Here is a 13876-nt window from a genome sequence, read left to right on the forward strand (position 1 = left end):
TCTGAAAGTATGTCAGTGAATTTAGACTTCAATTGCCACACAACGTTTTTCCGCAATTACTGGCCTGAGAAACATAGTCTGGTCTATAAAAATGCCACTTGCCTGGAGATTTTATATTTGGCAACAAAAGAGTACGAGACAGGTGAAGATTCTAAAGCCACAGCCTTCCAGTCTGGTGACTAATCAGGTTTGGAAGCTAGATTGGCACTTTCATGTAGAGTGGGATAATGACAGGCAGCATGGGACAGGGAGTGGAAAGACCCTCATTCTGAAGCTCGCTGCTGACACCCAGGACTACCCAGCACCTACAGTCCTAGTTCCAGCTCTACCCTGCCACTCGGGAGCTAGTCAAGTGCTCTCAACCTCAGACTCCTCCATTGAAACGTGGTGTGAGTAATGAGGTGACTCCACTTATGTCAACCAGATTTTGCATGCACCTCTCAATCATTCTGCACACAGTCCCGTTATGTAGGTACAGTTGTCCCTCGGTATCCACGGAGAATTGGTTCCTGGACCCCCACAGATACCAAACTCTAAGGATGCTGATGGTTGGTTCTTATATAAAACAGCACAGTTTTTGCATATAACCCACATTTGCATATGGGCTCCCGCAGGGTACACCTACACCTCACTTTAGGCGCATGGGTTTAGCTTGGTGCTCAGCGCACGGCAAATTCAACTTTTGCTTTTTGGAACTTCCAGGTATTTTTTCCCCAATGTTTTCCATATACAGTTGGTGCATCTGTGGATACAAAACCCAAGGATAAGGAGAGCTGACGGCATTACACTATTCCCATTTGGCTAAACCAAGGTCTGGAGAAGTTGTTAATGTGCTGGTCAGAGACACCACTGGTCTCTTAACCTGCTTTACTGCATAATTTCTTTTTCATGGTCAAGTAATACACTGGCATTCCGCTTTCACACGCGAGTCTCTCAGGAGCTTTGCTTGTGAATTAGTCCCTGCAAGTCCAGCTCTAAGAGTGATGTCAAATGTCCGACACTTCAAACTCTGGTAACAGCGAAGCTTTTGTGTTCATGGGCCAGGGAGCCAGTCACTGGAGACACCCCTCAAGGTCTAGTTCCTGCAGAAATCCTGGCGACTCCCATCATGTTGCCATCACCTCTTATAAACTGTAAAGGGAGGAGAAAAGGCAGCAGGATTCCAGCTGAGGTCTCGTTCCCAGGCTGGGTGTGTCAGAGCCGCATTTATCATGCAAACATGGCAGGAGTGAAGAAAGCCAGCACCTTGACCCTATCTGGTGACTAATTATCGTGGAGACCACAAAAGAGGTAGTAGGAGGAATAGAAACTGAAAGGCATATTTACCAGAAGTGGGAATTTGAACTCGGCCTTGGGACAGACCTGTGCTGCCACCCTGGGTTCTGTGTAAAGCTGGCTAAGGCAGCTTTGGGGGCAAGCGGAGAGGTGGGCCGAGGGTGTCTCAGAGGGGGAGTTGTGTTGCTTGAGGAAATGGATCTTAGCCGAGGAAAGCAACAAAAGGTTGATTTTACAACAAAGCACGCTCTGGCGATAGGCAGGCTGACACCACCAGTTCCCATTTGCTTGTAAGAGACAGGGATTTAGAGACCAAACCAAGCCCCCAGCTATTAGAGCAGAGAAGAGAGGACAGTTTTGTCCGTGCAGGTTTGGGTTTAGGTAGGTGGAGGTGTGAAGAGGACAAATGTGACCCACCTGAAATGATAGGTTGTGTAGGTGTGTGTGTGTGTGTGTGTTGAAAAAGCATTTACATTTGGGCTAGATGTCCTCTAGTTCTGGGGAGTTGAGGTGGGGTGATACATAAGCAGAAACAAAAATCAGTCTTTCACTAGAGAAACTCTTTGAACTTATAAGATATTCCAATAAAATACACTTCCTGCCTACTCCCTAGACAAATATTTAGAACATACAGAAAGAAAGAAATCTCCCTTGTGTAGATAACACTCCACCCCATTTCTCTAAGACGGACTGGCTCTAGAAAAGGTCTAACCAATCGAACGCCACGGATCACTGCTCAATTGTATAATTTGACCACATCTCTTCATGGCGTGGGGACTTGGACTAGCTGGTGGAAAAGGTAAATCACGAGGGAAATGAGAAACCAGCCTCAGTGGTGAAGGTAACTTCTGAGACGCAGGACTACTGCGCGCGTTCAGAGAGGCAGGTGTACCTGTGTGTACTGAGCCAGAGGACACCACTGGGCCTCCTGATCTGTTAAATATTAATGAACCCACAAGCTACAGAGAACCCTGGGGGCGGCCTAATTGCTTTTAGAACTGCTTCGTCCCTGTCCCTAACCCACTTCATTAATGTTGCCAAGCAACACTTAGGCTGTGTTACACCTTTCATGGCTCATTTCCAAAATGTTAACATTAAGGCAACAACCCTGTTTGCAAACCACAGTGTGGCAAATAAAACATTAAAAGAAACACCAGAAACTTTGAATTACATTCACCCTCCTGGACTGTTCCAGGGGATGCTTTAAAGAGTAAAACCCCTTGATCTAAGCTGCAATGGACGTAAATGCCTCTGCGGGAGATTAAGGAGTAACTCTCCAAAGATGTCCACCACCTAATTCCATGGACATGACCGTAAGTGGAGTAGGGATTATGCAGATATGATTAAGTCAAGGGTTTTGTGTCAGGGAGATTGTGCTGGATTATCCTGCTGGGACCGATCTCATCAAGGGATCCTCCTAAGAGGAAGGTCAAGGACAGAAGAAGGCAAGTAGGAGATGGAGGCAGAGGTTAGAGTGACGTGACGCAGCCTCCAGCCAACAATAGGCAGCCTCCAGCAGCTGGAAGAACCAAAGAACAGATTCTCCCAAAGGAACCAGCCATTCCAGCAGCTTGGTGTTACGTCTGTAAGACTCATTTCAGACTTCTAACCTCCAGGACTGTAAGACGAAAGATTTGTGTTGTTTTAAGCCAGGAGGGTACGCAGCCACAAGAAAGCCTAGACCAGACCCACTTGTAAATGTATGAAAAGTTTGAAACATGGCAAACAGCCCATAGAACACCCTCCGTGTCGGCCTCACCCCTTCCCACTTTTTGAGAGCACGGTGTTCAGACAGTTCGGCGGGTATAAGCTGTCCACTGGCCCAGATACATCTGATTGGACCACCTAGAGTTGCACTCACAGAGGCCTAACGATATCCAGAAGGCTGGTGCAGCCAGTCTGCCTGGTGAGATGGTCCAGCAGGGACAGTGACCAACCAAAGGAATCAGATTCTCTCCCAGGATGTTATGGGTGCAAGACACCAAGAAAGCAGTAACAAAGAGAGATAAAGAGGACCCAGTGAGTAGAAGAGGGAGTAGAGGACACCAAATTCTAGGGGCCAGGTAGCCACGCTTCTCCATGGTTCCCAGGCCTCGCATGGCCCAGCACAGGAAGCTGTGCAAATACCTGTTAAATGGATGAACAGTAGTACACTGCATTCAGTTCTTATGAGACCTGGATTGCTACTGAGATTGGTTCTTGTGTTTTCTTATTTCCCATGTAGCTGTAAATGACCTGACCCTACCTGAGGTGACCTGAGTAGACTCTGTTCTCTATCATCATAAAGAGCTTAATCAAGATTCTCTCTGCCCTAGTCTCATCCTCTTAAAAGATTATTGAGGACAAAGCAATTGACATTTCTTCAAAGAAGCTATACAAATAGCCAATAAACACTGAAAAAGATGCTCAAAGTCATTAGAGAAATGCAAATCAAAAGTTCAATGATACTACTTCACACACATTAGGATGGCTATACTCAAAAAAGTACTGGTGAAGCCCGGCCAGTATGGCTCAGTGGTTGAGCATTGGCTATGAACCAGGAGGTCACCGTTTGGCTCCCCAGTCAGGGCTTGTGCCTGGGTTGTAGGCTCCATTCTCAGTGTGGGGCATGCAGGAGGCAGCCAGCCCATCAATGATTCTCTCTCATCCTTGATGCTTCTGTCTCTCTCTCCCTCTCCCTTTTCATGATCAGATGTTTTTCTGAACGTTTCAGGGGACAAACCAGTCGTTTGTTGTGACACTATCCTGAGTAAAAAGTAAGATACATGAGGCAAAAGTTGAAGAAAAAGCAGGAAAGGCACAGGAAGTAATCCTTCTAGACGTTTCTGATAGACAGTTCCCATGTGTTGGTTTATAAAGGTTATCTGATAAAAAATGAAATCAACACAGTAAGAGTGTTCCCCTCCATCTACTAGTAAAACAACAAATGCTAGTCATGTCTGAAGTAACGATGGACTGGGAGCTTGTCGTAACCCAGCACTCCATATTCCCATTCCATCATTTAATGCCCCGCCTTTCAGGAGGAGAAGGGACACTCCCGCCTTGTGAACGCTATTTTAAAACATGAAATAAGGTTTCCTCCCCAGGGACCTAGGATAGACTCTAGTGAGCTAGACTGGATCAGGTTGTTTCTCTTGTTTCTCTGGCGTAACACAAAAGCCAAATGACTCCCTTTACCAGAAAGTACACCTGACCACGGGCCCATGACATTTTACCTTCCAGAAGCAAATCAGGACAGACCTGAGATGAGAGAAAGCACTCTCTGGCTTTCCCAGGACAGCGAGGCCCTTCTAGGCATAACCTATGACACCAACCCCAGGCAGGGACTTGGGGACAAAAGCAACTCCAAGAGGCCCCAGAGCACAAAAGCATGAGTTCTAATTTATTCATTCCTCACAATGCCCTCCCCACCCCGAGCAGCACAGCCCATCAGTTTTCCTCTTTTAGATATTATTTCTGATGTGCTGGCTACGCATAAATCAAATTGTATTCAAAATATAATGAGAACAGTCAGCAGAAAACAGAAGTATCGGTCAACATGGAATAAGAGTAGGACAACTCCTGTGGGCTCATAGTCGAAGCCCTGCAAATGAGGCAGGAACACCTTGGACGCGATAACCCCTGTCCTCCGGGCTCCAAACATGTAGTCTTTCCTCTCAACCAATACACCTACATCAGTTTGTACATAAGGCAAGTTGGTATGTCAGTTATCAGGAACAACAAAGGAAATAAGTCCATTTTAAAGACACCTTAAATATATTTTTATTGATTTCAGAGAGGAAGGGAGAGGGAGAGAAAGATAGGTTGGCTGTCTCCTGCATACCCCACACTGGGGATTGAGCCCACAACTGGGCATATGCCCTGACCAGGAATAGAACCATGACCTCCTGGTTCATAGGTCAATGCTCGACCACTGAGCCACGCACCGGCTAGGCTCAAGACACTTTAAAATAAACTGTATTTGTCACCAGTAATGAGAATGCTACTCCTATCCCCAATATCAGCACACTCCTTGGGTTGCCCAAGGTCACGCCATCGTGTCAGATACTCATCTGGCTTTCTGAATTTTCAGCAATGTATAAACTCATGATGCCCACTGGAATCATGAGAGGAGATGAATCAAGGCCTCCATCATCGCTTGTGGAAGGAAGATGTTGTAGAGATAGACAGATTAAGCTTCTCCCTAAATCTTTCAGTTTTTCCCCAGGTGCAACCTTCCCATCACTAAAGCCATTTCTCTGCAAAAACTGGCAGTAGGGACCATTATCAAGAGGGAAACAAACTAAACCTTTGATACATGTGTGTAGAGGCTCACCCAGAGATCTTGTGAGCCCTTGATAAGCCGAGCAATATACACACAAGACTGATATCAGCCAGCAGGTACTGATACCGTCATTCCAGTTGTTAATATGTTGAATAGCTTCCTCCATGAGTTGATGAGTAGGTGCTGCCACAAGTCCCCTCCCACACACACGTGGAGCTCCCTTCTTTGCCCCTAGGACTCCTAGCCACCACTAGAGTTAGCATCCATTGATTCGTCAGTACCTATGGCATATGGATCATTAGATACCCTGAATCTGTGCCAACAGTGTATGCCAACTCATACACATGGGAAATACACGTAATACAACATCTCTTGGGAGGATAGATTTTACCATTTTGCCTAATAATAAAAGGAAACATTAGATGGGCTCCATTCTCTCCAATAGTTTGTAGATATTTTGCTTAAACAAATGTGAATTACCTGGTAACTGTACACTTAACACCGGAATATTAGAACTTCCTTCCTAGTAGGAAACAAGTTTTTAATTTAAAGTCATTGAATCTCTTGGTTCTTCACACCTTTCTTAAGCAAAAGAACTTCTTAAACATCTGGTAAGTTATATGATTTAAAAATATTTAAGGGAAAATTTGAAGTTTAAGCTTTACGCTCAGTAGAAGAATTAGATGCCTGGGGAGGTAGTCTGTGAAATTCTCACTTATAACCTATTAGGATTATTCTGCTTTGAAAATTCTTGGGGGGCCTTTATCAATTTTATCATTGATTAGGAGAAGAAATAGTAAGATATACAAAGCAGTTAGTAGTTGGGTCTAATCAATATTTTAGCAAAATGGATGTTTTTGCCATGTCTATTTTAAGATGTTCTTGCCCTAGCCAGTTTGGCTCAGTGGATAGAGCGTCGGCCTGTGGACTGAAGGGTCCTAGGTTCGATTCCAGTCAAGGACATGTACCTCGGTTGTGGGCACATCCCCAGTGGAGGGTGTGCAGAAGGCAGCTGATTGATGTTTCTCTCTCATCAATGTTTCTAGTTCTCTATCCCTCTCCCTTCCTCTCTGTAAAAAATCAATAAAATATATTTTTTAAAAAGATATTCTTTTTTCTGCCGTGGCAATGTGGATATGTAAATCTTGACCATCACCAGTTCTTCTCCAAATACTTTGTACCACAATATAAATATACTTTCCCCTCCACATTCAAGTTCCCCTTCACTGCTCATTTGCTTGCTTGGCTTTCCCTTGATTGTAGTGACACCTAATGTCAGAATCAGAGAATATCTTCAGTTCAGCCCCTGTCAAGCTCCCCAGCTGACTGGGCTCTTCAGGTTAGGAGCTCATTAGAATAACTTGTTGGGCCATGAAAACATGACCAAAACTGCGCATCACGTTTGTTTAAAATGAAAATAGAATTACTGCTTGAAACTATTTGGATCATATTTTTTAAACATTGACTGTTTTTTGAGCCATCTCCTTTTTACCTAATTACCTTTATACCTAAAACCTAATCAGTCCACCTTATTGATAGTTTTCTTACTTAGTTCCTAGTTTCAGTGGGCTCATTGTAATAATAGTTGTAACAATAAATAAGAAAACTAATAGTTACTGTGAATTCATCAAACATAATTTTTATTTTTATGTATTATCACTTCCAAAACAGAAAGCAAGTTGACCTTGGTACTCTCTGTCTTATCTATAGTAATTCCAAGAAGCCTGGTCCAGAGCATTACATGTCTGGAAAGGTACTTTCTGTCTCTTTTGATGTTCACTCTCATTTAATCTTCAAAAGAACTCTGTAAGATGAATGAACATCATTATCATTTCTATTTCTATGAATAGCTTGTTTGAACAGTGGTTGCTAATCTGGTGTTGGAACCCAGACATCATGGCCCTAGAATAGGACGAGTGGGGGCTGGGTGCAGAGGGTGAACGGCCCCATGATCGTTGTTCCTCAAGTGACTCCCATAAGTAACAAGTTGGCATTAAGGCAACGTTAGATGAAGCGTTATGAAATACGGGATTGCAATCAGTGGCCCCAGTGTGCAGTGCATAATAAAACACATTCCCCTTTCAGGTTCTTGCTTTCCCTCCAATCTTCCTTGGAGAATGAGTTCCCCACCACAGGACCGCTCTTCCAGATGTTGGAACCTGTCGATTCCTCTTCCCTATGGCCTATACTCTTAACCGCTATGTTTATCTCCTTAATAGAAAACAAACAAACAAACAAACAAAAAAAAAAGCACACCAAATTTGGGTTCCAAAGATCTAAATTAGAAATCAGTCTCTGTCACTGTGAGGTTGGGCAAATCCCTGAACCCATTTTAGGCTCAACTGGAAGTGAAGTAAATGGTAACTTTCAATTCCAAGGCAAGCTGAACCCATATTTGTCTAAACTCACCTTTGAATATTTTAGGAGAAACGTTTTTGCCTCTTTGTAAACTAGAGAAAGGGATCTTCAGCCAAACCGAATAGTCAAAGAATCCCTATAAGACAGTACAAGCACGATCATCAGAATGAACGAAGGAAAGATATGCCCATAAGCTAAAATACATGAAGGAAAGCCTTTAGGGGCATAAATGAAGGGACTCCTCTAGACAGTTTGCAGGGACGCCTGAGACTAAGGCTAAGTCATGGGATGGTGTAAATCAGGCTTAGGAACCTGCAGTCACCCCCAAGGCCTCACACCTGGCTGGACACACCTCTTTGGAGTCACCTTACCTTAAATGTATAAAATCCATATCTGTAGTTATAAACAGAGAACAATTTAAAAACAGAAAGAGGTTTATAACTGAAAAGTGTGCTTGCTAACTTTTATACTATAAATGGAAGAATTAATAATAAATCAAACACTACAAGAATCATGCCAGTTAGTTAGAAAACAAACTTGAGGAATTCTGGCCTCTGAGGAAGGATAAAGAGATGAAAATATATATGTCTAGGAAATGAAATATATAAATATGTTAAATCAAGAACTAGCTACCAAATAAGAAGAAGAAAAAAACACTTCTAGAAACTGAACACAGATTTGGGTGTTTACGTTAAACAAATGCATTGAGTTCCAGGCAACATTAAAGGGTAGAAATTTATACGTTACAATATCTTCATTAATTTGTTTTAATTTCAAGAGACTCGAATTGGCCTCAAATGTTTCTTCTACACTAAACAATAAACAGAGAAGACATAAAACAAGCAGAACACTAATCAGCTACACCCAGAATTAACTGAACCACAAATAATTTTATATCTGAGCAATCTCTCTCCCAAGAGAGGAACAGAAAGACATCCCAGACTTATACAGATCAATATATATCACCCACATACTCTTGCTCTAAAAATCTATAAAATAAACCAAAAAAATCCGTGAGAAAGATATGACATGAGAAATGCCAAAGAGAAACAAAACCTGTGAAGTGAAATGTCAAAAAAGGTTGAGAGTTTAATTATGAAACAAACAGATTCTACATAATTGTGTCAATTAGAATGCTGCTAAGGGACAGAAAACTCTGACTTAGCTGGCTTAAACAATAGAAACAAAGGTATCCTTTTGTAGAATAAGCCCTAAGTCACAATGGTTCCAAAAATAGTTAAAGCAGTGAGTCTGATATTTAAACACACACACACACACACACACACACACACACACACACACACACACACACAGGGATTCTTTCCATTTTCCTATCAGGAATTTTAAAGCACGTCAACTTTGTCCATCTTAACCGCCCTCATTATAACTGACACAGTTCCATCCATTGCATCCAGACATGACTATACACAATGGAAAAGGGGGCATTTTCTTTATTTTATTGATTTTTATTAAGTGGGGAGGACTTTCTTTTACTTCCCCTCACATTTTAATTGGTGAGAATCATATCACAGGCTCAGGCTAAACCAACACTGGTTTAAAGTGGGACCACCGTGATTGGATGAAAATAGACCAGGGTTTCTCAGCCACAGCACTACTGACATTGGGCTGGATCATTCCTTGTTGTGGGAGCTGTCCTGTTCTTTGCAGGGTGCTTCAAATCATTCCTGGCCTCTAGCTACTGAATGCCAGTAGCACCCTCTCCAGTCGTGACAATCAAAAGCGTCTCCATGGGGCCCACCTCCCCGCAATATACAGCAGCACAGAGAAAAGGGACTCTCTGAACAAAATCAGCCTCTTTCACAAAAGAGGTCTGTATGAAAGAAAAGTGTCCTAAGTAAGCAACCACTGGCATTTAATATAGTAATTCTTTAAAAGGGATAGACAGCTCATTTAAAATATGAAATCAGTACCCTGTATTACCTGAAACAAAATGGAAAATAAAGAGCTTTAGCAGGACTGAGGACCATTAGTGAATGGTTCACTCATCAAGCACACAAAATCTAAGTCTGCACTTAGATACTATATAATAAGCAATTCAGTTGACTTGTAGAATGTCTTCAAGCATTAATTTTCACGGTGGATTTGTATTTACAATACTTTGTCCCTAAGAACCGTGACCAAGTATTCCATTTGGCTTTATGAAATGAAAGATCGGCTGGAGGAGCTGTATCTTCTTTCAGGGTACATTCTTCTATTCATTTTTTTGAAGTTATGAAACTAAGGCGATTCCCTACACAAAGATGTGTAATTCCCCCAGAAACATAATTTGCTCTGTGGTCTGGTGCTTTCATGTCTGCAGCTTATGAATATAATTTAGTTTTGAAAGATTAAATCATAAGCTTTTAAACTCAAATGTATCTCATTATAAACATTCTAGTTGCCATCTTAAGTTTCTTTATTCTCTAACCTCATGACAAGGCCATATCCACACCCCCTCCAGCTCTTTAAATGGAGCCAGCTGTCCCTCCCACACACGGCGAAAGCTTCCACCTCTGTTTACCCCCAGACCCACTGCCTCCTCCTCTCCTTCCCTGGTCCTGGGACACACTGGCTCTTTCTTTTTCCCATTGTCTGAACTGCTCTTCACCCATTTGAAAACCATTTTTGGATACCTTGGCAGACTTGCCATAGCTACTTCCCAACTCTAAACTCTCTATTTTTTTCCAAATGTATTTTTTTAACTTATTGATGAGAGAGAGAGAGAGAGGAGAGAGAGGAAGAGAAAGAGAGAAAGAGAGAGAGAGAGAGAGAGAGAGAGAGAGAGAGAGAGAGAGAGAGAGAGAGATTAGTTGTCCCATTTGTTTATGCATTCATTGGTTGATTTTATATGTGCCCAGACCAGGGACTGAACCTGAACCTACAACCTTGGCGCATCTGGATGATGGTCTAATCAACTGAGCTATCTGGCCAGAGTGCACTCTCCATTTTAATTTCACCCATGATTTCTAAAACTGGCTCTCTCCCAGCCGGACCTGGGGGAACTGAGTGGCCAGTCCAGGTCCCTGATCTCCTTCCCTCCATGGGAGGAAAACTGCTCTGCCTCACCCAGGCACAGAGGCTTCTTTATGGGTAAACATAAAATGTTACCCCCCAGGCTACAGGCAAGAGCCTAATTGAAGGGCTTGAATCTTTAATCCAAAAGCTGAATTCACAATTCTATTTAATCTTATCTGGCCCACAGGACAAGAGCCAAGGAAAGGGATAAATTCCATTTACATTCATATTGTGAAAATACTACACGACTATGATGTGTTTTGTTTTACTAACCTGAAAGAGACTTGAGATGCTTCACGAAAGGGTTATTACTTTGCAATGGGAAATGTAACCATTCTTGAGAGAGCAGGAATCTATAGGTTGCAAACACTAAACATGATAGGTTTATAAAAACACTATGATTTTAAACGTTTAGCATAAAATAACAATTCCTAGATATCTGTCCTTTATTCCAAACATCTGGTATGTCTTTTGTCCCCAGAAACAACCACATTTAAGTTAGTATTTGCATCTACAAGTCTTAGAAAATACAGATAAATTTCTCTACAGAATATTCTTTCTCTTTGATTTACTAAATAGTTTCACAAATACTTGTTCTGATATGGTACACTAGGCACTATTATTAAACAAAAGTAGAGGGTTCAAAATATTGATAGAACGGCACCATTTATGTTAATAATAAAAAAGTACATAGGTGGGTATATACAGAGATGATAAATAGATAGATACATAGGTAATAACTGGATAAGGACATGCTTGAATACAGAGAACATATTTCTGGAAGAAGGCTCAAGAAGTTGGTAATTATTGTCTCTACTTAGGAGACTCATAGACTGGAAGATAGATGGGAGGAAGATCTATTTTCTACTGTTGGCCTGTTTGTACTGTGTATTTTTAATATATATTCTGAGAGACAAACATATGCATAAAGCTGGACAAGTACACATACATACACACATACAGAAAGTGGATAGGTAATCCTAACTCTAAATTGAATTTATGACTATGTGACCAAGTAATCTTATAAAAATATGAGTCACTAGTCTTGAAAAAATTAGCCCCAAGTATGGAATATCTTGATTTACTAAAAGAGTCTTTATTAAATTGGATAAATTTATATTCTGTTTCTAAATATAATGAAAAAGAAAAGAACTACATTTTATAGCTTGGAAATTTAATGAAACATTTAAAATAATGATAAAGAAAAATAACTTATTTTACATGTTTTATCTTATAAAATTCTCTTGAAGAAGGGACTCTAAAAAGATACTAAAGTCAGTATTTAAGGTAATTTTTCAATAAGATTAAAATTCAACTTGAAACTACCCTCCATTGAAATAAATTTTCTCAGGCTTACTAGGTAACCAAGCTTCTACAGAAAGAGTATTTTCCTTTTTTAAAAATTTTTTTTATTGATTTCAGAAAAGGAGAGGCAGAGATTGGTAGAAATATCAATGATGAGAGAGAAACATTGATCAGCTGCCTCTTGCACGCGCCCCACTGGGGACCGAGCTCACAACCCGGTCATATGCCCTGACCAGGAATCAAACCGTGACCTCCTGGTTCATAGGTGGATGCTCAACCACTGAGCTACACTGGCCAGGCAAGAGTGTTTTCTTAATTAAAAATAGAATGGTCTACAGAGAAGTGCCAATTGAAGCTGATGAAAATCCCAAATATACTTACCATAAGGACAACTTTGTAGATGACTGCAGGCAATTTTATGAAAAAGTAAATATAAGATCTCATTGGAAAAATAAAAGACTGATAATACCAGAAAAATACTCAGAAAAAATGCCAGCCACCTGGTATTAGAGACAAGCATGGTTAAGAAACTAATTAACATAAACATATACAAAGAATAATTTTTAAATTTTTGACATAATGTACATGTAGTACTTTAATTTTTTTTTCGTTAAGAATAATCTCTAATAGAACTATTTGTGATCTATTATAGTACAAAAACAGTTTTCCCTGACCTATACATATTTCAAATATTATTTTAAAATGTTGTGACTCACCCTGGCCAGTGTGGCTCAGTTAGTTGGGCATCATCCTGTGGGCTGTAAGGTTGCTGGCCCAATTCTTAGTCAGGGCACAGGCCTGGGTTGCAGGCCTGACCCCCAGTAGGGGGGATGCAGGAGGCAGCCCATCAATGTTTCACTCTTATATCAATGTGTTTTTTCTCTCTCTCTCCCTCTTCCTCCTTCTCTCTCTAAAAATAAATTCTTTTAAAAACTTATGTAATTCCAATCAATTTTATTACCTCTTTTTATTCTCAAAGTTGCCTTGGTTTAGAAAATACGTGACACGGTCACACTAGTGGGAGAGAATCAATGATGTTGATCAGCTCAGACACCATGGGACCTAGTTTCATTACCCTCAGATACTTGACTTCTTTCTCATTCTCATCTCATCATCCACTAAGACAAATAATATGTCAGGGGTTGAACAGGGAGGTCAGGCATTTTTGAGATTTTTCTGTAATCCGCTCCCAGTCAAAAACAAGGTGAAAGCGTTCCCACCCTCCTCTGAAAGAGGAAAACGTGAATCACTGCCCAGCTCACTCCTCGCTTTGCAAATTCTGGACTTCAAATTAAAATTGTAGGTCAAGTTCATTAACCTTCAGCAGGTAGAATTCCACTTGAATAGCCTGTCCCAGGAAGGTTCCCTTTGAGAGTCCTTCATAAGAAAGGAAGCAGAATCTTAAAAATCCACAAGTCAGGGGTATAGAACTAGAATACTACAACCCGGCGATGCGGGGTTCCTCTCGGGATCAGAGGAAGGTTCAGTGAGGAAAACTATACATATCCTATGTGAAATGAGAAAACCCATTTGTCCATCTACAGAGACAAAAATCCAGCATTCCCGATTTTGAGAGGTGTAGCATAGGGACACCTAACGGCTCCTTTCGTAACAGGGGCAACCAGACCCGCACTATGTCTAAAGTTAAAATACTGGAGG

Source organism: Myotis myotis, unplaced genomic scaffold (assembly GCF_014108235.1).
Source record: "Myotis myotis isolate mMyoMyo1 unplaced genomic scaffold, mMyoMyo1.p scaffold_m19_p_11, whole genome shotgun sequence".
NCBI classification, from domain to species: Eukaryota; Metazoa; Chordata; class Mammalia; order Chiroptera; family Vespertilionidae; genus Myotis; species Myotis myotis.